General features: G+C 40.0%; 1 long non-coding RNA gene across 1 annotated transcript in view; it reads right to left on the bottom strand.

Annotated features, from left to right (window-relative positions):
- LOC114009714 (uncharacterized) overlaps positions 1-17,464 on the bottom strand; it is a 45,093-nt gene that overhangs the window by 2,512 nt on the left and 25,117 nt on the right. Inside the window, exon 2 of the long non-coding RNA XR_003551096.1 lies at positions 6,563-6,668. This is a non-coding gene — a long non-coding RNA (uncharacterized LOC114009714). The remainder of the gene's footprint in view (positions 1-6,562; positions 6,669-17,464) is intronic.

Raw genomic sequence — 17,464 nt, 5'->3', positions numbered from 1 at the left:
ACGCGCCCTACAGTGAAAAATCTCTCAAAAAAAAAAAATTCTTCACAAAATACTGCACTGTGTTACACAGACACTGCTTGTTTACTTTTTTCCCTCCATTCACATTTTTATGATTAAAATCTGGGTTTTTAGAACCAGCAAATGGCATGGTAGTTAAGCTGACTGTAGTTTGAGTCCTGGGCCTGGCAGATTGAAAATCATGCTAGGCACATGTGTGTGCATGCCTAAAATTCCAGGAGGAGAAGGGATTACAGCCTGGCCATCCTCCTGAGGGATGATTTCTTACTTTTCCTCTCCCTGTCTTTTTCTTGTCAATTTTTGGGAGTTCCAAAGATCCTATGGCAAAAAAACCTTAAAAAAAAAAAAAGATCATGGGACCAGCAGGTGGTGTGGTGGTTAGGGGCACTGGATTCCCTCATGGCTGCCTGCAGTTCGAGTCCTGGACTGGTGGTCTGCTTTCTCACTTTGTCTCTCTCTCTCTTATTCTCACTCTGTCCTTCTCTGGTCACATTAAAATAAATAAAGTTAAGTTAAAAATTTTTTAAAAATTTATTCAAACAGCATTTTGAGGGCTGTTTTTTGTAATTTTAAGTTAAATGGTGCATCATGATGGAAGGTACGAAGTATTTTGGGAAGGGGTGGAAAGAAAGTTATACTGTGCTGGAAAAATAAGAAAAAGATGTGGACTTTCAAAGTCCTCTTCTTCTCTGAAGCATGTTGCCTACTTTCCTGATGGGATGGATGGTTCTATGAATGAAGGGTTATACAAGCTGGCTACGGTAGTTCAACCCATTAATGGTATCAGGAACCATTACAAATAATGTGGCAACTTGCTTGTGCCTAAAAGGAGGATTTAGAACTAGAACGTGTGACTATGTAAGGACTGCAAAGGCTTGTGAAGACTATGATTTACTGTTTATGTGTCTCTTCATTGCTTTCAGCATTTTAAGACACCCAAATGCTACCCTTGCCATTTTCCTGTGCATTAACCTCTGCATTGTGAAAAGTTAACAGTTACTGAACTTTGTAAATATGTGGACTTTTTAATTTAGGTGGATGCATTTTTTTGTCTGTTGATTCTTTTTTACAGCTTTATTCAATAAACTTGTATTTTTGAGGGCTGTTTTTGCAATTTTAACTTAAATTGTATATCATAATGGAAGGTGTGAAGTATTTTGGGAAGGGGTGGAAAGAAAGTTAAACTGTGCTAGAAAGAAATCAGCTTACCCCCTCAAAGTATTGCATCCATGAGCAAGTTAAAATAGAAATAAACTTTACAATGTCAAAACGAAAAATTATACCAAAAGAATGCCAGCAGCAGAGGACTTAAGCAAGGAGCCCCTTGCCTGCCCTACCAAGTGGCAGATAAAGAAGTTGACTAGTTGTCTCAAAGGCTGGAAGAAGCAGAGACAGAGAGATGAGAAGTCACCTTAAAGGTGAGCACATTGCCTTTTGGCTGGAACCACCATCTTCCAGTAATTAACCAAAGTGATGAACAGAAAGGGAAAGAGGAGAGGCACCGATATATGTTCTCTAGGCCTTTTAGAAAACATGGAGTGGTTCCTTTGGCGACATATATGCGAGTCTACAAGAAAGGTGATATTGTAGACATTAAGGGAATGGGTACTGTTCAAAAAGGAATGCCCCACAAATGTTACCATGGCAAAACTGGAAGAGTCTACAATGTTACCCAGCATGCTGTTGGCATTGTTGTGAACAAACAAGTTAAGGGCAAGATTCTTGCCAAGAGAATGAATGTGCATATTGAGCATATTAAACATTCTAAGAGCAGAGATAGCTTCCTAAAACGTGTGAAGGAAAATGACCAGAAAAAGAAAGAAGCCAGAGAGAAAGGTACCTGGGTTCAACTAAAGCGCCAGCCTGCTCCACCCAGAGAAGCACACTTTGTGAGAACCAATGGAAAGGAGCCTGAGCTACTGGAACCTATTCCCTATGAATTCATGGCATGATGGGTGTTAAAAATAAACGAATCTGTGGTTTATTAAAAAAAAAAAAAAAAAAAAAAAAAAGCGAGCACATTAAAACCACCTAACAAGCTTACAAAAATACTATGTCCAGCAAATCAATTATTTAGAATCACTGGCAATGGGACCCAAGCTTCAGATTTCTTTTTTCCTGTGCATTTGTTTAAGCCCCTAAATAGTTCCATTGTATAACCAAAGTTTACATTTCATTAGGACAAATCATTTTTCTTTTTTAAAAAAGAATTATTTTATTTAACTTTATTTACTATGATATTATTTTCCAATTTGATCAGAGAAAGACGGGGGTGGGGAGAGTGAGAAGCAAACCACCAGGTCCAGGACTTGAACCATAGTCAGCCATATGGGAGTCCAGTGCCTTTAACTCCCATGCCACCTGCCTGGCTGAGTGGCAGTACCTGTTTTTCCACTGTGGTCTTGCTTTGTGTTCACTCTCTGCCTTTTGAAAATGTCTACCTATGGCATCACAATACCTTAAATTTATACAATAGTCTATATCTTCACAATAGTCTTTGGTTAATTCAGTTAACTTACCAGTTTCTGTCCTTATAACCCAAGGAGCTTATTCAATACAATGAACAATCTAAAGCTTTTGGTTTTTTGAATTTGCATTTTCTTTGGCTTCTCACTTGTCATCTCTAGACCAGCAGTGTCAGCATTGCCTGGAATGCAAATCCTCTGATCTCACGCCACACTTACTGAACCAGAAACCCTGGGGTGGGGACCAACAATCTGCATTTATTTTTTCTTGATAGTGTTTTTATTATCATTTAACATTTAGAAACCTCTATGGAGAGAAACAAAAGGCGACCACCAATTAGAGGCAGAATGTTGGCCATGCCCTTCTCTTTTCTTGAGTCTTTTTCTTCATTTGCAAAAGGACACTAGAAGTTTCCTAAGAACTTCTCTAAGAATTAAGTTTTGTAATTGTGTAAAATTTGATTTGGAAATGTAGTGTCTGCTTTGAGGAAATATATTGGGAGAACTGTTCAAACAGCAATGCTTTTATTGACAATACTTTTATTGACAATACTTCCTAGATGTTCAATCTAAAATATATCTTGTATTACCCTTTGTTTATTACCCACAACTGCCGGTACGTGTTTGTCAAGCTAACTCCCCTGCTTTGAACAAACAAGTATGAACTGAACATCCTTCTTTGAAAATAAAACTTGGGCTGGCATCCTAGTGCAGTGGTTAAGGGAGCTAGACTCCACATGCCTGACCATGGTTCACATCTCTGCCACAGAAGCTTGAAATACACACTGATTGGGACCAGTAGTTGGCGTAATGGCTATGTTGCTGGACTCCCACATAGTCGACTGCGGTTTGAGTCCTGGATCCCATGGCTTAAACTCACTCCGGGCACATGTGTGTGCATGCCCAAGATCCCAAGAGGAGAACAGAGAAGGGATTATGGCATGGCCATCACCCCTGGGGGTTGATTTCTTTCCTTCCTTCTCTCTCTGTCTTTCTGGCGAGTGCACGTACGCTATAGCAAAAACCTCTCCATAAAAAAAGAAAAGAAAAACACACTGATACACGTACATGAATACCGCAAATCCTGACAGAATGGAGAAATGGAGAAAAAAGAATTGAGGTGTGACCTTACCACATTGGGGTTGCTTTCTGTCTCTCTGGCAATTAAAAGAAAAGAAAAAGAAAAAGACTAAAATGTCAGAAATGATTTTCACTATATTTTAAAAATTTTGCTGTTGTTTTTAATTTTTTAATTTATTATTTAAAAAAAATTGTGCCATACAGCACATGCATTTGCCAGAGAGAGAGGGAGAAGGATAAAGAATCACCCAGCAGACCATGGTCATGCTGAAATCCCTTCTCTATTTCTCCACTCTGTCACAATTTTGGGCACACACGCCTAGTGTGTTTTTACAAGCTGCCAGGTCTGGGACTCAAACCATCTGTTTGGCCATATAGGATCCAGCTACCTTAACCACCAGATCACAGAGCTGGCCCTGTTGTTATTTTTTAATGAGTATGGTGCTCATTTGATTAATACTTTCTCAAAAATATTTTTTCTAACATTCAGTGACTCTTTTTCCCCTGAAATCTTTTTTAATTTTAAATGTGAGGAATCTGAAATTTTCAGAAGTCTTATTTTCTTTTATGAGTGAAAAAACAAATAGCTCCTATTTAGAGAGTCACCTACCCCTCTTTTTACAAATGAAGGTCCTAGGAAATGGTGGACATGTATTCCAAGCCAGACTCACTTTGTAATTTTAACTCAGATGTCAACTTCCATTAAGGCCTGCACACAAGCAGATCTATGTTTCAGTGTTAGAGTGTCTTCTGTCTTGAGCGCAGGGGATCAGATGGTTTTCTGCACTGTTCCTATTGGGTCACTGCTGGCTGCATTTCTCACCATTCACTCAATAGTCTTCTTAACCACATAATGTCCCTTTTCTATTAGAGACACATTTCTCTTTCCTTGACCTTCCAATTTCTTCCATCTGATCAAGACTCTTATTATATAAATGTCTTCTTTGAGCGGTTAGGAAAATATTTGAAGGTATTTACACCTTGAAAAAGGTCTAAGTGTTTGCTAACTAGGACTTTGCCAAAGTCCTGCAGGGACAGCATCCAAGGCTGAAGGCACCTGCACATAACAGGGGTCTTCTCCTGTGCATCCTCATCCCAAAGAGCCTGGATGGAGCATGGTCTCCCTAGATCAATGTTACCCATCTCCTCATGAAGCCATCTCCTACCCACAGGGAGCAGTCATAAATCCTGAATCTATTCTCATCCTCATCATGCAATTTGCCCAGGTCTGACTCATTCAGTCTGGGGAGTCCCAAGATCTAGGCTGTCAGTGATAGTGCGGCCAGGTTGCACGGCAAGCAGCAGTCAAGGACCTCTGCTGCTCTAGGTATCAAAGTCTACTGCCGGTTTGTGCCCTGACTTACTTCTAATAGTCTCCTCGGTACGACCATTGACCTATCTGTTCTCTAAGCATGAAACCTGTATGCAATGTTTACAGCTATTATTTATCAGAGGAGAGATTAAAAGACAAAGTCTTTCATGTCATGGGTTAAATGTGTCACCTCTAAAATTCATATGTGTTAGTCTTGACCTCTAGTACTTCTGAATGTGACCATATTTGGAGGGTCATGGAGGGCATAATTAAATAAGATGAGGTCATGCTGAGAAAAGGTGGGCCTCTAATCCAATATGATTGGTATCCTTATAACGGTATGCCTTGCGAAGAGACAGACAGAAAGACACAGGGAGAACACCATCTGAACATGAAGGCAGGAATCATGATGGTACACATACAAGCCAAGAAGCACTAAAGACGTCTAGCAAACCACCAGAAGCTAGTAAAAGACCTGGAATGTATTCTCCTGCACAACCCTCTGAAGGAACCAGCCTGGCCCACACCTTGATCAGCGGCTTCCGGCCTCCAGAACTGTGAGACCATACATTTCTACCGTTTCAGCCACCTATTTGGTGGTACTTTGTAAAGGCAGCCTTAGCAACCTACCGCACTTAAATAGCTGTATACTACTTTTCTTCTCTGAAGTAAAGAACCTCACTATTGTGTTTGGGTCCTTCTTCTCCCCACTACCTTGAGCCTCACCCAAATATGAGCTGGTCTGTTGTTACTTGTGGCACCCAAAATGGGTTCTGGAATGACCACTGTTGCAAGGACTCCATTGAATATTAGACCTATGAAGTCACCTTTTAGTTGGGACCTGAAGTGAAGGGTGGGAAAGCATTTGGCCAGTCATTCTTCTAGTGCTAGATGATGTACACACCTATTTCCTTACAAAAGGCCAGTGGGCAGTAATGATATAAAAGAGAACAATGGACATTATTAACTCTAATAATGCTCTCCCCTACCTTTGACCCCCACAATGGTGCTGATTCTGGCCAACGAGTTTGATTTAGATCACTTCTTGATCAAAGGCCAATCCCAGTGAGAGCTTTCTCAAGCATGCAGTACTTCACATGTGCCAGAAAGTGTCACTCTTATTACAGCTGGTTCTTGGAGAAAAGACCTGCAACTCACTAAATCATTTAAAAATATATATATACATCCAAGTAGTTACCAGTGCATATTTTCATCATGTCATTATCCCGAGGAGATTTGGTTAAGTTTTTAAACTACTTTTAAATTTTGGGAGTAGTTTTAAAATTAATTTCTTTTACAGTCAGATCATTTTAACATTCTCAGTAAAAGATGTGTATGCTAGGAGCTCTCCTAGAAGTTGGAGACGATGTTTGGCTTTCTTTCATGCTAACGCTCAACTGCAGGGAATCTACTCTCAAAGAATAAATCTCAAAATGCTTTGAAAATGTAAGCACAACACTTGGCATTAAAGGTACTGTTTCAGAGACCGGAGCCAGTGAGTCTGACCTAATAAAAGCAATAGGGCACTGGGGTGGGCAGGAGACAAACTCTAAAGGTACATTTGATTACTATCAAGGTATGTGACACATTTTTCTCAGATTAGTTTCTTCTCCTGGGGGAAAAATGGCCACAAAGAATGACTTTCATAAACTACATAGAGGTTATATATGCAGAAAGAAAAACACACCTCTTGAACTCAGCCTCTCCGGGCTGTGCTTTAGACAGAGGGAAAATAATTCCTTGAGCTGCTCATCTTCTGCTGGAAAGTCTAGTGTCCAAAAACTTGATTTTTCCTAAAGTAAAGAAAAATAGACAATCAGACCTCTGTTTGGACTCTGTGCAGCTAAAGGGTGGCCATCAGGGTTATGCCCTCTAGAGTGAGAGAGACACTACAATGAGTCTAATTTTTAAAATTTACATATTTTACACTAATAAGTTCCTGGGCAAGAGAACAACCATAGAGGAATGGATCTGGCTCTGTGCAGTGAAGTACATACTCCACCCAGGAAAGAAAAATGGTTCTCAATCCTTCATACAGATTTAGGCCCTACCCATCTCTGATTGTTTATTTTCAAAGACTGGATGTGTGTGAGTCAAGAAAGAGACTCACTACGAGCCTGCAGGAAAAAGAAGAGGTACATACTCATTCCGCACCTGTAGAAGCTTCCCAAAGGAGAGAACACAAGACAGACTGCCTAAGTCTGATTGGGCCAATCTGACAAAGAGCTTTCCTCTAGTTCTACGTTAAGATTCAGGAAATATTTAATGGCAAGTTATTGTCTTATGATTTCCCTTGGAAAGGGATTGGAAATAGAACTTTAATCCCTCTGTAAAGGAGTTTTCTGAAGAATAAGATGTGACTTCTACTGTGAGATAGTGAACAAACTGTATTTCTTTTTTCTGAAGACAGTGGACTCTAGGACAGGGAAATTAGTTGTGTCCAGAGAAGGGCTTAACTATCATTTTAATTTTATTTTTAGAGGATTTTGCCTTAGGACACATGTTCTCGCCAGACAGAGAGAGAGAGACAGACAGACAGACAGAGGGAGGGAGAGGGAAAGTGAGAAATCACCCTTCCTCCTTCCCCCCTACCCCCCCAGAGAGAATGGCCACGTCACAATCCCTTCTCTTCAATTCTCCCCTCAGGATCTTGGGCACACATGCTCACTTGCCCAGTATGAGCCCCCGGGTCGGGGACTCAAACCACAGTCAGCTGTGTGGCAGTCTATCAATGTAACCACTACACCATCTGCTGGTCCAAAGTTCTTTTTTTTCTTTTTTTTTTCCTTAATCTATAAAATAGAAACAGTTATAATTAGGAAATAATTTAAGGTTTATCCCTTGTGTTGAAATTTCCTGTAAGTCACTCATGGCTCTTCAGTAGAGTTGGTTTAACAAGCAGACTTTTGTAGGTGTTCCTGTCATTGCCTATGACGTTCAGAACACATGAGAAGTAAAGCTACAGAACACACAGAGAGCAAATACCAGTTCTATTACTAAACAACTGACCTGGAAGATGGGACTGCCCCAAAGAGCCCAGGAAAACCACAGAACCATAACAAATAATAACTTATATTAAGCCACTAATTGCAAGGTATCAACAGTTACGCAGTAAATAACTTGGGTGGAGGATGAGATACGGAGGAATCAGCTCTTGAGCTGGAAGAGTCTGTTACGAAGAGAATTGGTCTAGACTGGATCTTGCTCTAAATTATTTTGAAATATCTTCTTTGATAGACAGAACCACGGGAAGACACTTTGGTGTCACTATTGGCACATGTTGGCCCTGGGTCCAGAGAATGGTGAAGGTCACAGAAATTTCTGCCTGTCCTTGTAATCCTTCCAAGCAAGGGTGGTGACAACTGTCCCTTTTATAAAGTCTTCTATTCATCTATAGTCATTCCTCCTTTTTTTTTTCTTTCCCTTTTCTTTCTTAATTTTTTAATTTTTGAATTAATTTTACTTTCTACATAAAGTCCTCATTTTTAAAATTTTCCCACTTAGAGAGGTTTTTGCTATAGGGTTTGTGCACTTGCCAGAGAGACAAAAAGCAAGATATCACACACACACACACACACACACACACACCTGCCCAGGGGGATGGCTATGTGGCACTCCCTTTTCCTCCATTCTCCTCTCGGGATTTTGGACACACACACACATGCCCAGACTCAGTTATTGTTTTTAGAGAGATTTTTTTCTATAGAGCGCATGCACCCCCTGGAGAGAGAGTGAGACAGAGTGACAGAAAGTGAGAAATCACCCCCCGGGAGGATGGCCATGCCACAATCCCTTCTCCTCCATTCTCCTCTCAGTATCTTGGGCACGCACTCGCATGCACCTGGCGTGAGTTTTAAGCCTCCAGGGACTCGAACCACGGTTGACTACGTGGGAGCACGGTGACGTAACCATTATGTCACCTGCTGGTGACATCTCTACTTCACAGAAGAGGACACTGAATTTAGGTAAAAGATACCACATTTTCCAAAATGTACATCATTTTTCCATTTAGAAGCTCTTTTTATTTTTATTATTTATTTTTTTAAGGTTTTTTTTTTTGTTTGTTTGTTGGTTTTTTTTTTTTTTTTTTTTTTTTTTTTTAGGTTTTTTTTTTTTTTTTTTTGTTGGTTTTTTTTTTTTTTTTTTTTTTTTTTTTTTTTTTTTTTTTTTCTCATGCTGGGCCTAGAAATTAACACATAACTTCATTTGGGAGTCATCTAAGCAGCCTTCTTTAGGAGGAATAAGTGAAAGCAGATTCTGCGACAATTTTGTGGGGAGAATGTTCATTACATTGTTGGAGTCCAGAGTCTTAAACTTTATGCCAACTGTTGGCCCCTAGAAGTTATTTTAAATATCAATTCTGTAACTTAGGGATCTTTTTTCTGAAAAACCAAGTCTGGAGTTGAAATATTTCAGAAAAATGTGTTGTTTTTATTAACTAACACTTGGCTTTGTGCGTGTGTATTTGTTTAATTCATTTCTTCCATGAGTGAAAGAGACATAGAATCAGAGAAAGACAGAGAGAGAGAATCGATCCTCCATCAACAGGGTGTTGATGCTGCCATCCACCTCCATCTTCGGCGAGCCCCAAATCACAGACATATGCATGCCTGGTGTACTCAGGGAGTACATGCCTGGTGTACTCAGGGACATCAACCCGGAACCTACCCATGTGGGTCAGCCCCACAACGAGTCATGTTTTACCACTGCACCACCATCTATCCCCTGGCTGGACTTCAAAAAGGTAAAACTGTTTTTCTTAAAATTAAAAGAAATGCATTAAAAATACCTATTTGATGACTGCAGTAAGCTATATAGGCCCCATCTAGGTGCTACTTTATAGTATGTTCATTCTACTCGCTGAGGTTTATGCCTGAAGTCAGATTTGTGTTCATGGATATGAATATATCAGCTGCGCTTGCTATTGGAAGTACTTAGATTAATTAAGATCTTTAGTGAATCAATAAAATGTGGGAAAAAGAGACATAGAAAGCAACCATAGGTACCAGAGACAGTGTGGGAGGAGGGTGGGAGATGGCAGAGGATGAGAGATAGGGAATCAAGGATGGGAAAAAAAGCAAAATATACAGGAAACAAGAAATGGAAAATTATTTGTAGACGATAACACATATGTGCTTGATTGAGTCAATGTATAGTGTATGCTGGATGGAAAATCTCATTTTGTATGCTATAATGATGTATAGTAAATGAATTTAAATAAATAAATTTTAAAAAGAAAAGGTAAGGTGTCAGCTTTCTCTGAACCATTATAGCACTCAAATGATTATATATACACATACCTAGGAATGAGGGGATCTTCAAAAAGTGCATGGAAAATGCATACGATGAAAAAACTATCCATGGGTTTCACAATAGTTTTGCACCAAAATACTTTAATTTCATTTTCCATAAATTTTTGAAGTCCCTTTGTATATGCATACATATGCACATGAACAAAATCTATAGCGGCACTGAAAAATATAGAAAGGTTTTGTTAGTGGACCAGACGTGTTTAGGAAAGTCTAGAAAAAATGAAGCAGAAGGACTTGGAATGAGGAAATAGCTGATTAATATTAAGTTACCTGTGATTCAATACACAGAAGAAGCTTAACAGAGCACTGAAAACCTCCTGAACTCTGGATGGCAGGGTCTGAGACCGTGCAGAGCAGGTAATCTGCAGGAACTCACTGCCTAATTTCAGCAGCTTCACTCACCGGGTACAATGAACTAAGCGAAAGGAGACTTTGCTGCCACAGATACACATCTTCGTCCTAGCTAGAGTTACCATTGCCCTTATTCTCCAGACCCTGCTCTTTGTGAAAAGACCATCTGCTGGCCCCACCTGCTGAGTTCCTCCTCCCAGCATGAGCCTGAGGATCACTCTAGGTTCCCCTACAAGCATTAATCCATAACCATAGGAAACGCCACCACCCCAGCTCGTTTCATCATTTATCAGTCTAGATTATTGCATAGAAATCACCTGGGGATTTTCTTAAAGAAATATTTAATTTTTATTTATAATAATTATCATTATTTTTAATTTGCTATAGAGCACGCTCACTCACCAGAGAGAGAGAGAGAGAGAGAGAGAGAGAGAGAGAGAGAGAGAGAGAGAGAGAGAGAGAGAGAGAGAGAGAGAAAGTGAGAAAGCAAGCCGCCAGGTCCAGAAGTCGAACTGCAGTCAGCCATGTGGGAGTTCAGTGCCTAACCACTATGCCACCTGCTGGCTCCAAGGAAATTTTAAAATGCAGATTTTGATTCTGTAGTTCTGTTTGTGGGCCTGATTGTCTAATAAGCTCCCAAATAATATGAATCCTGGATCACAGATTGAATAGCAAGGATATAGACCATCATTTTCTTTTTCTTTCTTTCTTTTTTTTTTTTTTTTTAGAGAGAGAAATTTTTGCTATAGGGTACTTGCGCTCACCGGAGAGACAGAGAAAGGAGGCAAGAAATCACCCCCTAGGGGGACGGTCATGCCACAATCCCTTCTCTATTCTGGGATTTTGGACACAGATGCACATGCACCCGGCGTTACTTTCTAAACCTCTAGGACTTGAGCAGATCTGCCATGTGAGAGTCCAGCACTTTAACCACTTTGCCACCCACTGGCCCTTGGGTAGCATTTTCTAAAATGGATTCCCAGACATTTTTTTAAGTTAAAAAGACAACAACAAATAGTCATAATCTGAAAAAACAAAAAAAGCACTCATAAACCTTTTCTCAAAGTACACTGTTATAGGTCTGGATCCCACATGATGACCATAGTTCAAATCTCTAGCATAGTTAGCCTGAAAACACATCAGGCCCATGCAGAAGTGCCCAAGACCCAATGAATTGGAGGGGAAGGATCATGGTGTGACCAGATCTTGTGGAGGGTGTTCATCGCTCCCTCTCTGTCTTGTGCATGTGCGCATGCTCTATCATGAATAACAAACTTTTAAAAAATTTACTGTTTTAAATTTGAGACGTCTGTTGTTAATATCAATAATTATCTTTGAACATCAGCCCTATTCCTTGGATTTCCTTTCCCATGGCTCTGGATTAACAGTGTCTTATCTTTTAAATAAGAGGTGAGTCTAATTACTTTCTCTCTGTATTCCTGACACAATGTTTACAAATTATTTCCAGATCTGACCAGGAATTAGATTGGCTCCTCCCAGAGTCCTCAACATGACAGAACACAAGTTTCGTCATATGCTTTAATTGCCAAAGCGTAACAATAGCTGTGGAACCAGTTCAGAAGTAATTTTCTTTGCTCACTGGGTAAAAAAGCAAATAATGAGACCTTGTTCATTCATCCTGGGCACCCCTAGAGGCACAAAGTCTCTCCAGGGGGGAGGGCACTTTAAAAACTGGAGGACAGCTTTAAAGTGAAATGAAAATAATGGAGACCAGGCCTGGAAAACTCTCTGAGCAATCAAAGCCAAAGGCCTTCAGAATAGCCTTAATGTTGCCCAGGTTGTAAATATATAGACATTTAACGTGGGTCAACTTAACTTGGATCATTTCTGATCAGTGCCTGTGTTAGACAGCCACCTAACATAAGATTATGTGACTGGATCCCACCACAAGGCACCTTAAAAAAGACCATTTTGTAATTGCAAACCAATCAAATGATTTCTTTTAAAACTTGATTCAAAAAATAAAAAAAGAAAAAGTTTTAGAAAAGGCATACTTTTGGGCAGATCCTGTAGGGAGCTTGATTCTACATGTCCAACTACAGTTCAAATTGCAGCCCCAGAAGCTTGATAAACATGCTGGGTGCATGTCTGTGTGGACCCAAAAAATCCCAATGGGATAGAGAAGTGGAGGAGAAGAAATTGTGGTGTGGCTATGCCCCATTGAGGAGTGCTTTTTTTTTTTTTCTTCCTTTTTAGAGAGATTTTTGCTATAGGGCGCATGCACTAGCAGAGAGACAGAAAGTGAGAAATCACACACACACACACACCCAGGTGGGATGGCCACACTGCAGTCCCCTCTCCTCCATTATTCTCTAGGGATTTGGGGCATGCAGGCACACGTTCCCAGTGTGGGTTTGAAGCTGCCAGGTCCAGGATGTGAGCCATGGTCGACAACATGGGAGCCCAGTAATGGAACAATTATGCCATCTGCTGGGCCTGAGGGGTGCTTTTTTGCCCCCCTTCTGTCTCTGTCTTTCTCTGGCAAACATATACACCCTCTGGCCAATAAGCAAACAAACAAAATATAAAAAAATAAGTAAATATCACATTATGACACACATGATTAATTAGAACAGAGAGTGCGACGCTCCCTGCTGAAGTTAGAGAACTGCAAGGAACAGCAGCCACTGCCTCTGGGGTTAGCTTCCTAACAGATGACAAATGACAAATATTTCTATCAAGGGTAGGAACATGATTTTGGTAAGTTACTCACTTTCCTAAACCTGTACATGAAGTATCATATAATAGTACCTTACCTCTGGGACCTATAGAGAAGGTAAGATGTGATGACGTGTCTAAAAGATTCACATGCAATCACAAGTTAGTTGCTGTTGTACTCCTACTGTTAGTTGCTATTTGTACTCCTACTGTCAAGTATTAATGAATGCAGGCTATCCTTTGTATTAGTATTCATCCTAATACAAATGCTGCTAGTGTGTCTCAGAAGATAGCTAGCCCAGTATCATGGCCTCGAATTCACCTCCCTCTTCCCACTTTGTCAAGAAGCTTGGGTGGAGGTGGCCTGCTAGGCAATGAGATCTGGAGGAGGGAAGGCTAGACGCAGAACCTGACTGAGAACACAGCCCCAATGACCTGCTTGGAAGACAAGTGCCACGTCAGATAGGTCTCAGCAAGTCCCAAACCACATTCAGGTATGGAGCTGTTTCTTCCTTGCAAAAGAAACCCACAGGTGCATTGCGAAAATGTGGCCCAGGATGACATGCTGGGGAAGTGTGGCCCAGGGTGGAGAGAGTACCTCCATGGGTAACGCCCAACTATGTTTGTAGGAGCAGCAGCTAGTCCGAACCTCAGGTCCCCTTTTTGCCTCTGTACCTCACCATCACTTTCTCAGCATTACCCATGGTTACTGAGACTACAAGGGTAGTTATTACTCAGATCTGTGTTCAAATCATGTCTGTTGCCATTTTCTCACTTAGGTGACTGGAGAAATTGTCTCTCTGACCTTCATGCAATTCCATCAACTGTGAAGTTGGCATTATTCACCTATATTTCAATGCTGTTCATGATGACAATTACCAGATTTTACCAAAGGAAAATATAGGGCACCCAGCTGAATCTAAATTCCAGATATAAATAGCAAATTATGGGACCAACAGATGGCATAATGGTTACATCGCTGGACTCTCATGTAGTTGACTATGGTTCGAGTCCTGGACCCAGTGGCTTAAAACTCACACTAGGCACATGTGCATACGTGGCCCGAATCCCAAGAGGAGAATGGAAAAGGGATTGCGGCACAGCCATTCCCCGGTGGTGGGGTGATTTCTCTCTCTCTGTCTCTCTGTCCTCTCTCTGTCTCTCTGGCAAGCACACATGCCCTATAGCAGAAATCTCTCTAAAAAAATAAATAAGTAGCAAATTATTTTTAGTATAAATTCATTTTTAGGATGCCCAGTTAAATTGATTAGTTTTGTAATATAAGTATGTCACAAATATTTCATGAGACATAATTATATTAAAAATCATTTATTGTTAATTTGAGTTTTAACTTTGAGCGTCTGTAGTCTGTGCTATTCATGATGATTAAGGAAAATGCATGAAAACGATAAGCGTGAAGAAAAGTACCGACGTGACTGTGAAAAAGGAATCATTCATTCCTTAGAAGAACGTATCAATTAGTATCACCACACTGGATTTGTCGTGCTTGTTGTAGGTGCTCCTTCACAAATTATGCTGTCCTTTTCTTTACAGTATAGCTAAGACAACATTTAATCTATTGATGATGAAATTTAACCCAAAACCCCCACGTTGACCAAATGTGAAAAACAAAAACTTTAGGGACCAGCAGGTGATGTAGTGCTTAGGGCACTAGACTTTAACATGGATGACGTGGGTTGAGCTCTCAACCTCGCAGCTTGAAGATCATGCTTGGCACATGTCTACACATGCCCAAAATGCCAGGAGGAGAATGGAGGAGAAAGGATTGTGGCATGGCCCTCTCCCTGGGGGGCGATTTCTCACTTTTCTCTTACTGTCTCTCTTCAGTGAGAGCATGCACCAATTAGCAGAAACTTAAAAAAGGGGGAGAAGAAGAAGGAGAAGAAGAAAAAAAATCAACAACTTTAAATAAATTTGAATCAAGAACTTCTAAAGGTGTTTCAAAAAATGTATGTACTCACACTAATGGTTTATTACCTGTTGATGATAAGATATATAGTATTCTCAACCGGACTAGTCTGAGGTGTATTTCATGTTGGGTAAATTCTCTTTACAAGACAAATGATGTATAGTGATGGAATGTATAAAAAAATAAGAATAATAAAATAATTAATTAATTAACTTTTAAAACTTTGACATGTATATAAGCAAAATATACTTAAATCTGCCTGTAAAATAGCAAAAAAAAGTCTTTATGTCAAAATAGTAGCTAATATTTATTACTTTCTGTATCCTACTCTGAAAAAAATGTTCATATACACTTATTTTTTAACTAGTGACCAAAATAGGCAAAAAAAAAAACTTTCCCTAGAAGATTGGCAGCATTGAACTGGCAACATCATCAACAATATGGTAAATGTCTTTTTTGTTATTCAGAGGATACAAATTTATTACATAATATAATTAAGTCTGGTATGCTTTATAATTACTTTTCAGATGGTACATATGTATTATAGTCTTCTAGATATCACACACACACACTATTAGTTAAAATGTTTTGCTGGTTAGCCTCCCACTGTAAACCCTCAATTTACTTCCCCAGCAGCAGCCGCTATGAACAATTTCTCATGTGTCCTTTCAGAAATTTTCCTTTTGTACCTAAAACACACATCCAGTTGTCACTCAGATGATGCGCAATATATATCACTCTTTGCCTTATTTTTGTTGTTTTATTTTGCCTTAGGGTACGTATTTTCGCCAGAGAGAAACAGAGACAGTGAGAGAGAAAGTGAGAAATCACCCCCCAGGGAGGATAACCATGCTGAAATCCCTTCTCCTCTGTTCTCTGGGATCTTGGACATGCATGCATACGTGCCCAGCGTGAGTTTCAAGCCACTGTGTCTGGGACTTGAACCATGGTCGACCATGTGAGAATCCAACAACGTAACTGCTACATCATCTGTAGGCCTCTGCCTTGTTTTAGTTTTGACATAACATTTTATCTTGGAAATTTTATTTAACATCAACACCTGTACCTTATTCCTTTTGGTCTTAATAGGGTCTCATCACCACACTGGGACCTTCTCCCCCCTTCCATACCCCTCCTGCAACTCAGGATCTTGAGTACTTGTATACACATGCTTGATGTGTTTTCAAGTCAACCCAGGGATCCAAACCCACAGTCAGTCATGTGGCTTCCAGCCTTATAGGGCACTTGTGTTAGTGCTGCACCACAACCATTTGGCTAGAAAGTATAAATCTGTCAATTATATTCTGGTAAGATAAACTTAGGAGGATAAAATTGTCATTTGAAAATCGTTTATAATTATTTTATTTATTGAATATGCTTGCTTTTATTTAAAGTACTCCTACAAATATAGTCACTTTCTGAAGAAATATTTACCCAGAGATCAGCAGATGACATAATGATTACATCACTGGACTCCCACGTAATCGACCACAGTTTGAGTCCAAGACCTGGAAGCTTAAAACTCACACCGGGCGCATGTGCATGCATGCCCCGAATCCCGAGAGGAGAATAGAGGAGAAGGGATTGCGGTATGGTCATCCCCTCTGGGGAGGTGATTTCTCACTTCCTGTCTCTCTGTTTCTCTCTCTCTCTCTGGGGAGGGCATGTGCCCTATAGTAAAAACCTCTCTCCACACACACACATACACACACACATGCACACACACACACACAAATTACCTAAATATTTATTTACTTTCCTAATGCTTGGGTCAGTGTGAGAGTCAAGTGGTTAGTGCTATTCTGTTTTGTTTTTTGAAGTTAGCCCATTTATTTCCTCTGTCGACAGAAAAAAAAAAACTGTAAAATTAATAATTAATGCGGTTTATTTCCAAGCCAACTATGAGTGACCTAGGCCGGAAAAGAGGCATACATGCCTTTTCTCGGGGTGATCGTGTACAGAGGTTCCTTTTATTTGCTTTTGAGATTGACAGACAACATTTAGTGGAAAGATTTTCCATTGTTCTGGCCCAAAAAAGGCGGGACATGTAGAAGTTGGGGCTTATAGGTTATAGGTGGGTTCCACAATTCTTAGGTTGGTGATTGGAAGGGAAGATCCATGTCTTAAAGAAAGGCTTAATCTACATCTCAAGGAAAAGGGAAGTTCTGTGTCTTGGGAGGGAAGAGATAAGCACAAGAATATACTGTAATCAGTTGAAATATACATCTCAAAGATACTATGCCAGGGACAGGAGGTAGGAAGAATCCTGTTAATAGAAAATAAATGGTCTGTTAATGTTTGTGGGCATGACTTCCCC

This window comes from Tupaia chinensis, unplaced genomic scaffold (assembly GCF_000334495.1).
Source record: "Tupaia chinensis unplaced genomic scaffold, TupChi_1.0 Scaffold000606_1, whole genome shotgun sequence".
NCBI classification, from domain to species: domain Eukaryota; kingdom Metazoa; phylum Chordata; class Mammalia; order Scandentia; family Tupaiidae; genus Tupaia; species Tupaia belangeri.
Note: the sequence above shows the minus strand (reverse complement) of the source record. Positions and strands in the feature narration are given on the sequence as shown.